This window comes from Cervus canadensis, chromosome 20 (genome assembly GCF_019320065.1).
Source record: "Cervus canadensis isolate Bull #8, Minnesota chromosome 20, ASM1932006v1, whole genome shotgun sequence".
Lineage (NCBI taxonomy): Eukaryota > Metazoa > Chordata > Mammalia > Artiodactyla > Cervidae > Cervus > Cervus canadensis.
Genome location: NC_057405.1, coordinates 41,406,492 through 41,419,597, shown reverse-complemented (window position 1 = coordinate 41,419,597; position 13,106 = coordinate 41,406,492). Strand labels below are relative to the sequence as shown.

The 13,106-nt window shown below is 35.4% G+C and overlaps 2 long non-coding RNA genes across 5 annotated transcripts in view; one reads left to right on the top strand and one right to left on the bottom strand.

The window, feature by feature from the left end:
• LOC122422574 overlaps positions 1-13,106 on the bottom strand; it is a 205,507-nt gene that overhangs the window by 105,014 nt on the left and 87,387 nt on the right. Inside the window, exon 2 of one of the 4 annotated variants that reach the window (XR_006263878.1) lies at positions 12,417-12,555. The exons of the other annotated variants lie outside the window; for them this stretch is intronic. This is a non-coding gene — a long non-coding RNA (uncharacterized LOC122422574). The remainder of the gene's footprint in view (positions 1-12,416; positions 12,556-13,106) is intronic. 4 annotated transcript variants of the gene reach the window in all.
• Positions 4,808-7,730, top strand: LOC122422572. Its single transcript, XR_006263876.1, has 3 exons — positions 4,808-4,947; positions 5,040-5,218; positions 7,575-7,730. It is a non-coding gene; the product is annotated as an uncharacterized LOC122422572 (long non-coding RNA).

The following is a 13,106-nucleotide window of genomic DNA, read 5'->3' as shown; positions in this document are numbered from 1 at the left end:
TCCAAGTTGTCCATTTTATTGGCATAGAGCTGCTGGTAGTAGTCTCTTATGATCCTTTGTATTTCAGTGTTGTCTGTTGTGATCTCTCCATTTTCATTTCTAATTTTGTTGATTTGGTTCTTCTCTCTTTGTTTCTTAATGAGTCTTGCTAATGGTTTGTCAATTTTGTTTATTTTTTCAAAAAATCAGCTTTTAGCTTTGTTGATTTTTGCTATGGTCTCTTTAGTTTCTTTTGCATTTATTTCTGCCCTGATTTTTACAGTTACTTTTTATAAATATGTTACTTTGTTAACATGATATGGGTTTATTATAGACATTTAAAAATACATATTTATAACATTTTTAAAAAATTATTATATGGTATGTAATCATAGACAGTCAATAGATATAATCCATAAAGGGAAAGTTCTTTGGGTTCTCTTTGGTTTTTTAAGAGTGTGAATGAGTTCTGAGACAAAAAAGTTTAAGAACCTCTAAAAACAATGACCTTAGCTTCCACATTAAGAAGTAAAAAAAAAAAGAAAAGAGCAAAATAAATTTAAAGTAGCTTGACAGAAATTATTTAGTAGAAATAAGAGAAAATAAGAGAAAATTTTGATAAAGCCAATAAAGATATCTCTTTGAAAAAGCCAACAAACTTGATAAACCCCTAGCCAGATTGATAAACAAAAAAAGGAAGAAAGAGCATATAAACTACCAAAATCAAGAATGAAAGGGATTTATCACAATAGATTCTACAGATCAGACAAGAAAAATAAAAATATTATGGATAATTTTATGCCAATAAACTTGACAAATTCAATGAAATGGACAATTTGTTTGAAACCACTTTGCCAAAACTAATGAGATAAAACAGACAATTTGAATATCCCTCTTTTAAATAAAGTGAAACTGTTAACCAAAAACCTACCCCAAAGAAAAATCCAGACTGTTGGTTTCACTAGTAAAATCTATCAAACATTTAAGGAAGAAATACCATTAATCTTGTACAAATCCCTTCATAAAATAGAGAAAGAACACTGGACAGTATTTGCTGCTGGACTGGAAATGAGAAGTGAACAAACAGAAAGAACAGGCTGACATATAATTTTGGTTTCCACTGCCCAGGTAAACGATGGCCATTTACCAGGACAGGGAAGAAACAGACATGTGGGAAGGGAGAAAACATACATTAATAGCTCTGTTTAGAACATTGAAAGTTTAACCTGCTAAGTTTGTATGACAAGTCTAAAATTGGATCTATGAGTCCACAGGTCTGTAGTATAATCCAGGCAAAAGCTGCAAGTGTGGGAATTATCAGCATGTAAAGCCATAACTGAGATTACCTGGAGACTGTATGTACGTGGAAAAGAGAAGAGCCACAGGACCAGATACTAAAGTATACCAGCATGGAAAAGTAGAAAGTAGGAAGTGACACTGGCAAAGGAAACTGACACAGCATATAGGCACTGAGGTCACAGGAAAACCAGGAGATGTGTGGAGATGAAGAAAGCAGTCTTTCTATCAAATACAACTGAGAGGGTAGACACCATTGAATTTGGCTATACAAAAGTCACTGCTGACCTTGACAAGAGGAATTTTAGGGGAGGGCTGGCGGGGGAGTCTTACTGGACTGAAAAGAGGAAAAGAAGAAAGAGAGAATGTAAACAACTTTCAATTGGTTTTATTGTAAAGGGTAGAGGAAAAATGTGTTAGTAGATTATAGACATGAGGATTAATACATTTTTAAGGTTATAATTCCAGTGGGGAAAATCCATAAGAGCAGAATGATGTAAAAGAAACAGGGCTCATCTATGCATAATAAGCAGAGAGAATGGAAGGGGAAGCAGAGAATTTGTGCAAAGATGCAGGTGGGTTTCTGACTTGATGGTGGAAAGATGGTATTCCCATGAGAGGGCTTCGGTTTCTTTGTGAAGCATATGGAAAGTCAGCAGATGAACACAAGAGAAGAAGGTGGGACAGAACATGAAATACAGGTGCCAGAGATAGGGAAAGTGAACACTCAGGGAGATTTCATAGGATTGTAGGAGAGAATTGAGTGCCCATTTGAGAACTAATGTGAATTTAAAAGCATTTAGCTGAGTTGTGAGTTTCTTCTCCAGCAATGTTCATTTACTTTAACTAGGAATTGTCAAAACAAATTTGGCAGAGTGGGAGAGAAGCCGGAAGGTTGAGGGTTTATACCACTCTCCTTTCTCCCTAATAGCAGAGTAAAACAGTGACCAGGTACATTTTGCTTCAAATCCACTGCTAAATACAGTGTGAAAGGAACTCGTTTTCCAGAAATGACAGTTCCATGTCCATGACCTCCACAGTTTTCAGTGGAAGAGAGGAAAGGTAGTGGTCCACTGCCCTGAAAATTCTGGCTTTTCGATTCCACCTTCTTTTTTTTCCAGCAGTCATCTGACCATAAACACTGCTGTCTCAGGTGTTTCTTCTTCTAGTAGGATATGGAGAACTTATCTATTACCCTGCTCAAATTAAAACTTTGTTGCTATGTATTTGTTGAACCTCACATAATTCCTGAATAAGAGAGGATTGGCCCCTTTTTCCTGGTGACAGGAATCAATGTGACAAAATTTCAGACACCAAAGATTTGATAGGCACTGGCATATCACGACCACCCAGGTTACTAACACTGTCCTCATCCAATCGTACTTCTCCTCTAAAAGACTCACAATGAGGTCATGGCACTTTTGATCTGGAAAAAAGCAGAGATGGATTCTTTGCAGGCTGATGATCTATCTTTAGAGCTCACTGGAGTTCTTGGCTCTTCTAAAGTTCATCATGTGAAATGTTTCAGCCATCCTTGACAGTGTTATCACCCAACATGCACGTGAGCTTTGCCTAACACTGCTAGCCAGTCCTAAAATACAATACTGGGCTCTATGATTAATTGCTCTAGATTGAATATCTATTTCAAAAATGACAACAACAGGGATTTGCATATCTAATTAGTTTTCTACCATGACTTCATTTTGTCATTGGTAGTTACCACTTATAATAGCTAATATTTATTGAGTACCATTCTAAATGTCTTATGTAGATGAACTCATTTAATCCTTGCAGCAACCTAACAAGATGGATACTATTATCGTGCCCATTTTAAGGGTAAGGAAACTGAGCCACAGATGGAGTAACATGCTCGAGGTGAAGGTATGATGTATCAGAGCTGCAGTTTGAACCTTGCATCCTGGCTTCAGGAGGTAGTTATCATCACATAATCACATGAACTGCCCCCATAATTTACCAGGCTTAAATAAAATAAATAATTATTTATTAGATTGTGTCACTTTGTTTCTACTAAATTTTATTTTAGAATACCCTATGTTGTTGTTGTATTTAAAATAGTATAAGTTTGATCATTTAACTTGGGGAAATTTTGTCTGCATGACTAGGTGACCTAATAGAATTCTCTAAATTCTCCTTACAGTATTACCATCAGAAAAACATAAATTTGAACCATATAAAATAGCTCTTATTTTACTTTCTAACTAATAAACATAGCAATTTTGTGTGGCTCAGCTTAACACAAAGGAGAAGCTACAAAAACACATTCAGTCTAGCTCTCTGCTTTATTTTGGTATGATGATTTTCACTGCCATTCACAATCTCTTTCTTGGCCTCCCTTGTATCAGGTACGACCATATCTCAATGAGAGAGCAAGTCAGTGCTAGGGAATAAAGGGAATAAACTGTAACTGAAGGACAGAATCATTTCTTACAAGACAGCACTTGGCCATGATGTCTGAACACTCCTGACCTTGGCCTCATGTGCCCTGGGAGTTCTTCAGCCCAAGTGCTCAATAATGAGAGGTGTGACCTGCCTCTGAAAGCAGATTCAATCTGAGCCCTTACTATTTATTGTTTTTCAAAGAAACTTCTCTTGAAACCGAACAGTAAGAGTCGGTTTTTCAGATTAAAAACTTTGTTAGTCATAATAGTTCCAAGAAGACTGTCAGACACTCAAGAATCCTAAGACCTACAACATGCAAAATTCCACATTTCTCCCACAGGATTTTTCAATGCTAAAAACAGCATCGATGCCAGTCTTCCTGGCAAAAACATTGCTAATTGACAATCAGAAGAATCCAGCTAATGTGTCTACTGAGTGTGAACAAGAGAGGTTGTCACATCCAGAAATTCCAGAAGAGTTTTCTTTCTTTAGAAAATGCATATCTTCCCAGGACAAGCAGCAGTTGTCTCACGTGCTGTAGTCTGTGTCACTGGTCACAGCTGAGGCAGAACAGAGGTGACTTCTGGGCTATTGCAAGTGTCACTTTCTGTATTTGGCAAGGGTAGCAGTCTGGATGTCCTCATCACATGAAAAGGTTGACAGCATGGTCATTTTAAAATTTGCCCAGAAAGCCTATCAAAGGTATGAAAGGTGGCACCCAGAAGATAAATAGTAGGATCAGGGAATAGGAACGTGCTTGTTATCGTTGACACAGACCATTCTTTCTGTCAACAAGATATCACCAACACGTCTTTTGCTGTGAGGTGATATGTTAGGGAGATACAAATAATAGAATATAATCCCTATCCACTTCAGAAAGAGATAGGCATGAACATCTAAAAATGACACACCAATATGAAGCAGGCTGTAGAATAGCTAAAGATACTTGGTCTTATAATCCCATCCTCCCAAATTTCCAATAGCATTTAACCAAATTAGAGTTGTTGGACAAGATGATGTATAGTCTTATAAACATTGTGGAAACCACCTCCATCGGCCACCATATATTAATATATCATGCTGGAAAGAATGTCTACAAATAGAGTAATGAAAAGAAAGAAAGAAACAAGCTACTAATAGCTGGAAAAAATGCACGCACTTTCTTCATAATACTGAAAGTAGTTCTGCTCTTGGCAGGAGCATGGATGCCATATAATCCAATTGTCTTCTCTTTCGAATGAGGAAACAAAGCCCAGAAAAGCCAAGCAATATGTATTTTTAAAATTATGTATTTTAATTTTCATTAAAATTCAATACAATCTTCAGTTTTCTAAGAATTGTTCAATAATTTTGCTTCTATCAAGGTTATAGAATGCTTCAGCTACCAAAGCCTGGCTGAAAATTGAAGACTTCCAGCCCTGTTTAATACTTAGAAGCCAGTGAAGTATATACTCAGTGTGATTCTTGGAAAAGAGAGACATATACATATTCTTACATCTCACCTTCTTCAGATATCCCAATGAGCAACACTCTCAACAAAAAGGTAAGATACCGAAACAGTTTATTATGGAAAAAGAAGTGATTTTGAGGTCAGAGGAGTTGGGTTCCAAACACCTAAGGCTGTTTAGTATAAGGTACATTTCTGCCTTAGCCTTCTTTTGCAAAATTATAAAATGTACTTAATACTACCTGATCTTCTACAGAGTGCTTCAAAGCAAGATTTAAGCCTAGAACAGAATTATTCCCAATTTATGATTGTACATGCATTTGGATCATATGTATGTGGTATACTGACCAAACATAACACTTTAAATTCTATTTCAAATAGTAAAAATTGAATTGTACAAAAATGAAGTTTAAAAATAAATATAAATAATAACTTTACAGGGTTATTTATAAATTAGATGAGATACTGTATATTAAAGCACAAAATATTATGCAAAAATATGGTAAATATTTAGTATCCTTTAGTCATTAATTAATATATTCAACAATATTGAATACCTACTCTGCATAAACCTACAATTACAATGATTTTATTTTGAGTAATAAAGCAATGAATTTTACACAAATCCTATCTTGAGAGTCTGTCTGTAAAAATGTCTTCAGTAAAATGGAAAAGAAGTGTGATTACAGATGAATGGCCAAGTACCCTTTGAGTTTTAGGACCTCATACACAAGTGTAACCTCTTCACAGGTTTTCCCAAGGCATTTAATGGCATTAAATCATATTCTCACTACGACAATCTTATTCAGCAAAAGCATTCTTAATTCATTTTAAAAAATCTTTGTTCTGTTAGGAGAAAGTATTAAAGCTCTTAGATCTCTTTATTATAAAAATCATCATCAAATCCATTGAACTTTATGTCACTTTGTCTTTTATGCCTTTAGCATAGAATCATGAAAAACACTGTAATTTTTAACTACACATACAGAATATTTTGATTACACAAATAAACATTTTAGGAAAGATTATCTCCTCCTTCATTTAAATTGCCTTGATTTTTCATTGCCTTCTGATCTTGACCTTTATAATGCTACACTGTAGATTAGAAGCCTGAGTTTGCCACTAATAAAATTGGAGATTTTGGTTGAATTATTTAACATCCCTGAACATTGGTAATATCTGTACAAGAGGGATAAGATCAAAGGTTCTTTAGGAAAATTAAATGAAGTCATACATGTTGATGGTTCAGTACAGTGCCTGGCATCTCATACATCCTCAATAACAGTTTTTATTGTTTTCTTAATAATCCATTTTGGCATCATACTTGATGATAACATTAGCTTCACCTTCTTCAAAACTATTTTCTCAGAAATTGTGGAGTACAATAAATGAGAAATATACTTTCAGAGTAGCATCCTGCTCATTTTAAAATTCATAAGAAGAGCCTGGCTGTAATTCTACTATAAGAATTCCACACCACCCTTTGTTATTAATTTTACAAAGCATTCTTAATAACCTGTTCTGGCTTTTTAAATGTGAGACACCTCGCTTATCCAGTGCTCTGCCACAACCTAGCTAAGTCCTCATGGGCCTGATCTTGTCTGAGCTGAAGTATTATACATGTGCTTTCAAGATGGACCTCATTGGAAAATTTTTTTTCAAAAGATAGCAAGGTCCCTTCAAATTTTATGATCTTTAACAGTCATTGTCTCAGATGTTGTTAAGAACTCATCAATATGTCATTGAGAATGTGGGTTCCATATGTATTATTATTAAAACTTGCAGAACAAACAGCAAGGAAATAGCAGTGAAAAAGACAGACATCATTCTTGTTCCTTGAACTTATGTCCTGGTGGGAAACAAAAAGTAAACACAAGCTTAAAAAGAAAAAAAAATGTGATACCTTTAATAAGTAGAATGAGCTGATATAACAAACATTGAACTGAAATGTTGGAGGGCGCTGTAGATGCATGACAGTGGTCGGAACCACCGTTAGGTAGAGGAGATGCTGAGAATGTGGTATGAAACGCCATAAATAATTGTTGAAAGGAATCCAGATATACAGGGTCTTGGGGAAAAGTTTAGAATTTATTCTAAGTGCAGCCAAAAACCACTGAAATATTTTATATTTGGAGTGATGTTATTCATATTTTAAGATCACTTTTTTCCCTCCAGTAGACTAATAAAAAGTTGTTAAAACAGAAATGCTTCTTTAGATAAATCTGACTTTTTTTTTCATTTTGGACATGATTTCATTGCTTAATCAGTTCAATAAATCTGTCACGTGACATGTCACTGAAACTCTCAGGGTAAAGATAGTGAAAAATGGTCCACATGTTTATCTATTGGTTAATTCTGATAATTGAATCCCTATATGTAGTGATTTGTTATTGTGCCTATGAATCATTTATATTTCAATACTGTGTGTTAGAATTATATTTCTTCTTCACAGGTCCAGTGTTCCATACCCTCTGCTACGCAAAGAGAAACATCACTACCATCAAAATCAACTCTATTTTTTTTCTAGTACTCTGTGCCACAGTCTAGTTTGCTTTGCATTTTAACCATGAGAGATTCATACAACTTTTCTCCCCTTAGAGTTTCAGTTCTCCTTTTGGTGAAAGAAAAATCTGTGTTCACAATATTCCACAGTTTCCCATTGTCTTAATCTGGTCATTTACTACATGGAATCTTTCTTCTTTTTCCTGGAGACGTACTCTCCCTGAGCACACCAGTCTCCTGCTCCAACCTGAATCAGTATGTTCTAGATTGTCTGCACAGCTTACATGCTAACACTTCCCTTTCCTGATTCCTGAGTTTGATGCTTTCTTAGATTTCAGATCTTCCATGGATTTCTCCCATACACTACTAAAGTAACCCTTAAACAATTTTTCAAGGGAAAAATGCATAGATGGTAAGACTTCACAATCTTTGTATGTTTGAAAATATTTCTAATTGGCCTTCACATTCAGTTGACAATTTTAGCTGAGTATAAAATCATCAATTCAAAATCTTCTTCCCTCAGAATTTTAGAATTATCCCTCCACTGTTTTCTCTCCTCCCTCTTTACCCTCACCCCGCTTTTTGAAAGTAAATTTCCTCCTCTTTCTTTGCCACTATACTCTCCTCCTATTCTTTATACTCTTATATTCTCTTTATCATATTTCTGACAAATTTTGTAATCTTGTATTTATTCTTTGTGTGTAACTTTCATGTATCTGAGTTCAGTTCACTTCAGTTCAATCACTCAGTCATGTCCACCTCTTTGCAACCCCATGAACCGCAGCACGCCAGGCCTCCCTGTTCATCACCAACTCCTGGAGTCCACCCAAATCCATGTCCATTGAGTCGGTGATGCCATCCAACCGTCTCATCCTCTGTCATCCCCTTCTCCTCCTGCCCTCAATCTTTGCCAGCATCAGGGTCTTTTCAAATGAGTCGGTTCTTCACATCAGGTGGCCAAAGTATTGGAGTTTCAGCTTCAACATCAGTCCTCGCAAGGAACACCCAGGACTGATTTCCTTTAGGAAATCAGATGGACTGGTTGGATCTCCTTGCAATCCAAGGGACTCTCAAGAGTCTTCTCCAATACCACAGTTCAAAAGCATCAATTCTTCTGTGCTCAGCTTTCTTTATAGTCCAACTCTCACATCCATACATGACCACTGAAAAAACCATAGCCTTGACTAGACAGACCTTTGTTGACAAAGTAATGTCTCTGCTTTTTGATATGCTATCTAGGTTGGTCATAACTTGCCTTCCAAGGAGTAAGCATCTTTTAATTTCATGGCTGCAATCACCATCTGCAGCGATTTTAGAGCCCAGAAAATCACTGAAGAAAAGTATCTGGGTTAGGCTATGGTAAACGTTTCTAGTCAGAAGAAATTTTCTTTTATCAGATTTGGAAATTTTTGTTTTTATTATTTATTTGATTATTTGCTCCTTTTCACATTTTCTGTTTTCTATTCTGAGACTCCTCTCCAGTGAGATGATCAGAAATTGGGCCTTTTGGAAGAATCCTCTATTTCTCTTATCATTTTTTCATGTTTTCTATTTCTTCTTCCTATATATTAGAAGTCTTGATTAATTTTATCTTCTAACTCTTTCATTAAGCCATATTTCGGTAATACTCTTTTTCAAATATCCAACAGCTTCTGGTTTCTCTGACCATTCATGTTTAAAATTATTTTCTTCTGTTTATGTGACTATAATAAAATTTGAATTTTCCTAAATATAGAAATTTTCATTTAGTATTCTCTTTTGTTCCCTGAATTATCTTTGCTTGCCCTGGGTTTTGTTGTTTTGTTGATTATGATCTTTCTCTTCTACGCTGCTGGTTTTACTCACAAACCTAATGACCTCTACCTGTCCCTTGATTTTTAATAATAAATAAACAGGCTGATGATTCAAAGTAGTTGGGTGGTTTTCTCTGCTGTTGCTTTTATACATCTATTTTTTGAAAGGGTAGGAAGACAGAAATCTGAGTCATCAGGCAGAACTTGTCAAAGGGCAAGCTGAGCATTGGAGAGTACAGATAAGACGTTTACCTAGAGGTTTAGGTCCCCAGCTGTCAACGTAAATCGGGTTTTACTCTAGACTGTAAAATCCACCTCAGGCAACCTCAGCTCTTCCTCAAAAAAATTGTTTAATTGTTCTAGAAAAAAACCCTTTGCTGTATTATTATTATTATCATTATTATTTGCATATGGGTAAATTCCAACTGCCTGTTTACCATACAGGCATCTGCAGGGGGGCCTTGCAAGACCAGAAGAAGCAATTTTTATAGGAGATACCTACAATGGTCCTGATTTTCTTACCCCCAAGATTTTCACTGAGATTGGCTCCTCCCTCCCCTGTAGCCCTTACTTAGAGTGATCTGGATCATAGTTTCTTTTGCTCTGTTTAGTCAGCCATTCACTTCATCTACTCTCTGCTGTCCAGAAATGTGTTCTATTGTTGCTTTGCTGAAGAGTACATGTGATGGCAAATATTGTGGCAGCCATTTTTGGAAAATACAATCTCCTACACTAGTAAATGCTACAGAAATACCCACTAGTCAGTTTCAGCACAGCACAAAAATGGAACAGGTTTCTGGTAAAGGGAGGGGTTCAGACAAAAATAACTCATTTCATCTTTATATTCCAACTCAAGAATTGAGTTAAAATACACTTGTTCAGAAGACATTTATTCAGAACAGAAACTTTCCTACTGTTTATTTTTTGCCCTTGGCTTGCTGGCCTTTATTATTTGCACTTTATATTCACTAAGACCTTTAGGATCTTGGAATTCAACTTCAATAATTCAATTCAACTTAAGGAAATCTACTGATACTCTGTTTCAAGAGAAGTTCTAAGTATGCTCACAATTTTTATATTCTCTTCTCTCTGACTCAAAAACGAGTATTCCCTAATTTAAACATATAACCTATCTTGTAGTTTTTATCAGCACATAATATGGTACCTTGAATGACTTGATTGTAAGGTCAATGGGTAACGAGCAAGTCTTTCCCATTTTTATATGCTACCTAATGCCCAACACTTAATAAGCATTAGTCAGATTCATAATGAGTTTGCCTTAAAAGCTCAGTTACTAAATTTTATATCTTCTGGTAAGAGAAGAGTTCCTCAGGCATATTTATTTTTGTCTTAGCTAGAGTCTTAAACATGTTGTTAAATGATTTCTCAACCTACAAAATAGCAGTGCAGTGAAATAAAAGCACTCTCTCCTAGACTATGAAGGGGGAAATGACTTAAGTCGCCAGTTAACAGGCATAAGACCAAAAAAATCATCAAAAACAGCCTCAACTTTTAAAAGCACATTACTATTAGTCTATTTAGAATATTCAGTGTAGGACAAACAAGCACTAATCATTTCTAACAGTCTCCTTGTACACAAGCCCACTATCATAACCATGATTGGGTGAGAGCCAAGCACCGGAATTTGGGGGTGCAAATGCTTACATTTACACTCTGTCTCTTCACTAAATGGTTATATGGCTTTGAAGATGTTGTTTCCCCTATCTGAGCTTTGATTTCCTTATATTTAAGAAAAAAATTATGATTCTTATGGCTCCTAGAGCATAGTAAAACTCAATAAATATTAGTTATTGCTATGCTCTTAGTCTTCTACACAAAAATTACTTTGAGCTCCCCTGGTGGCTCAGATAGTAAAAAATCTGCCTGCAATGCAGGAGACCTGGGTTCGATCCCTGCATTGGGAAGATCCCCTGGAGAAGGACATGGTAACCCACTCCAGTATTCTTGCCTGGAGAATCAGCTTGGATAGAGGAGTCTGTAGGGTTACAGTCCATGGGGTCACAAAGAATCTGTCATGATTGAGTGACTAAACACAGCGCACAGAACAGATAACTTCATTTAGTAAAAGAATGGGCAACATTTTGGAAAGATTTTTATCTAAAATGAATCAAAGGAAAAAGAACAGGAAGTAGGAGAGGAAACTGATATTTATATAACAGCTATCATTTTTAAACAGCTGTTGTGGTCCAGTGACTACAAGAGAAATTAGATATAAACTTCCCCATTAAAAAAAACACTATCAAAGGTATTTTTGTCTTTTATGTATGAGGGAATTAAAGCTCAGAGATAATCCCATTTATTTTTTCAATCATTCAAGTAACATTTATTGAGAGTCTACTGTCTACAAAATATTAGCATAAGAGACAGAGCCTCTAGACCTGGATCCTCTTCTACCCACCATAATTTATTTTAAAACTTTATTTAAGTGAAATTATTTTATTACTATTATATAAGTGACTTTTATGTATATATCAAATATAAATTTTAATATGATAAACTGATGTTCTCATATTTATGAAAACATGCTCAATAAATGTTCAAAGGATATCTACATATGAAAACATATGAGAAAGATAAAAAGTATAACAGAAATATAAACCCTTTGAATACAAGTATTTTAATAAGCAATTCAAATCTCATACAACACTGTCTAAAAGGTGTCCAAATTATAAGTCATGATCTTATGACATTAATTTCCTAAAATAGTACGTATTTTAGGAATCTCAAAATATCTGTCATCATCCAAGAAGTTTCTTTATGATATCATCCTCATAGGATTCAATTACACAAATAACAACATTTTTTTTTTTTTTCAGGAAAGGAATGGTTTACCACCCCATGCTTGCTAGAAGTTCTGGGTATTTTGCTAGTTGTTACCATCTTTAAATTTGGCAACTCTGAAATAATGTAGGCAAAGGACTAGATTCCAATGTCATTTTAACGGGACATTTAATAAATATCATGATTTATTGGCTTACTTGCATGGACTCTCAAAGCTGTGGCTACTTGTCAGCTCATGAAGGTTGCTTTGATTGGGTTGAATATTTCAGTTGTGATTCAAGTGGTTTCTTCCTCTATTTCTCACTGACAGAGTAGTTTCCTGGCTCTAGCACCCTTCTGGAGGAAAATGATGGATTCAAAAAAGAGATATTAAGTCTAAGCATTTTGAACTTTTATCCATATTCATCACTTTATCATCCCATATCTAAACCATCTCTGCCAATGTGGCAGAAACCACACCACCTCAGAAGTTCTGATACTGGCCCTGACATTCCTTAGTTTTATGACTTTGGCTAAGGCCTTTAACCACTGGGTCTCTCAGCCTCTTCATCTGTCAGTTGGATTATAATGTATCTCCCTTGCAAAGATAAGACAAATAATAATAAGTCATGTTTATGCAAAAAGGTTACTGTTTTTGAAGTACACGATTATGCTAGTGGGTGTGAATCAAAGACCAACCCTGAAAATGGTAGCCAATCGTACCCAACTCTGTCCTATCTGAGTAGTTGTCTCATTCTCTCATCAAATCCTCATCATGTGTCAACAAGCTTTATAGTCACAATAAAGTCACAAAACTCCAGTCTCTTCACTGGAGTTCACAGTCCAAACTCACAGTTCAGTGTTATTAGCATGCCCTAGTTATCTTTTTGTTAAAAATGGTAATATAT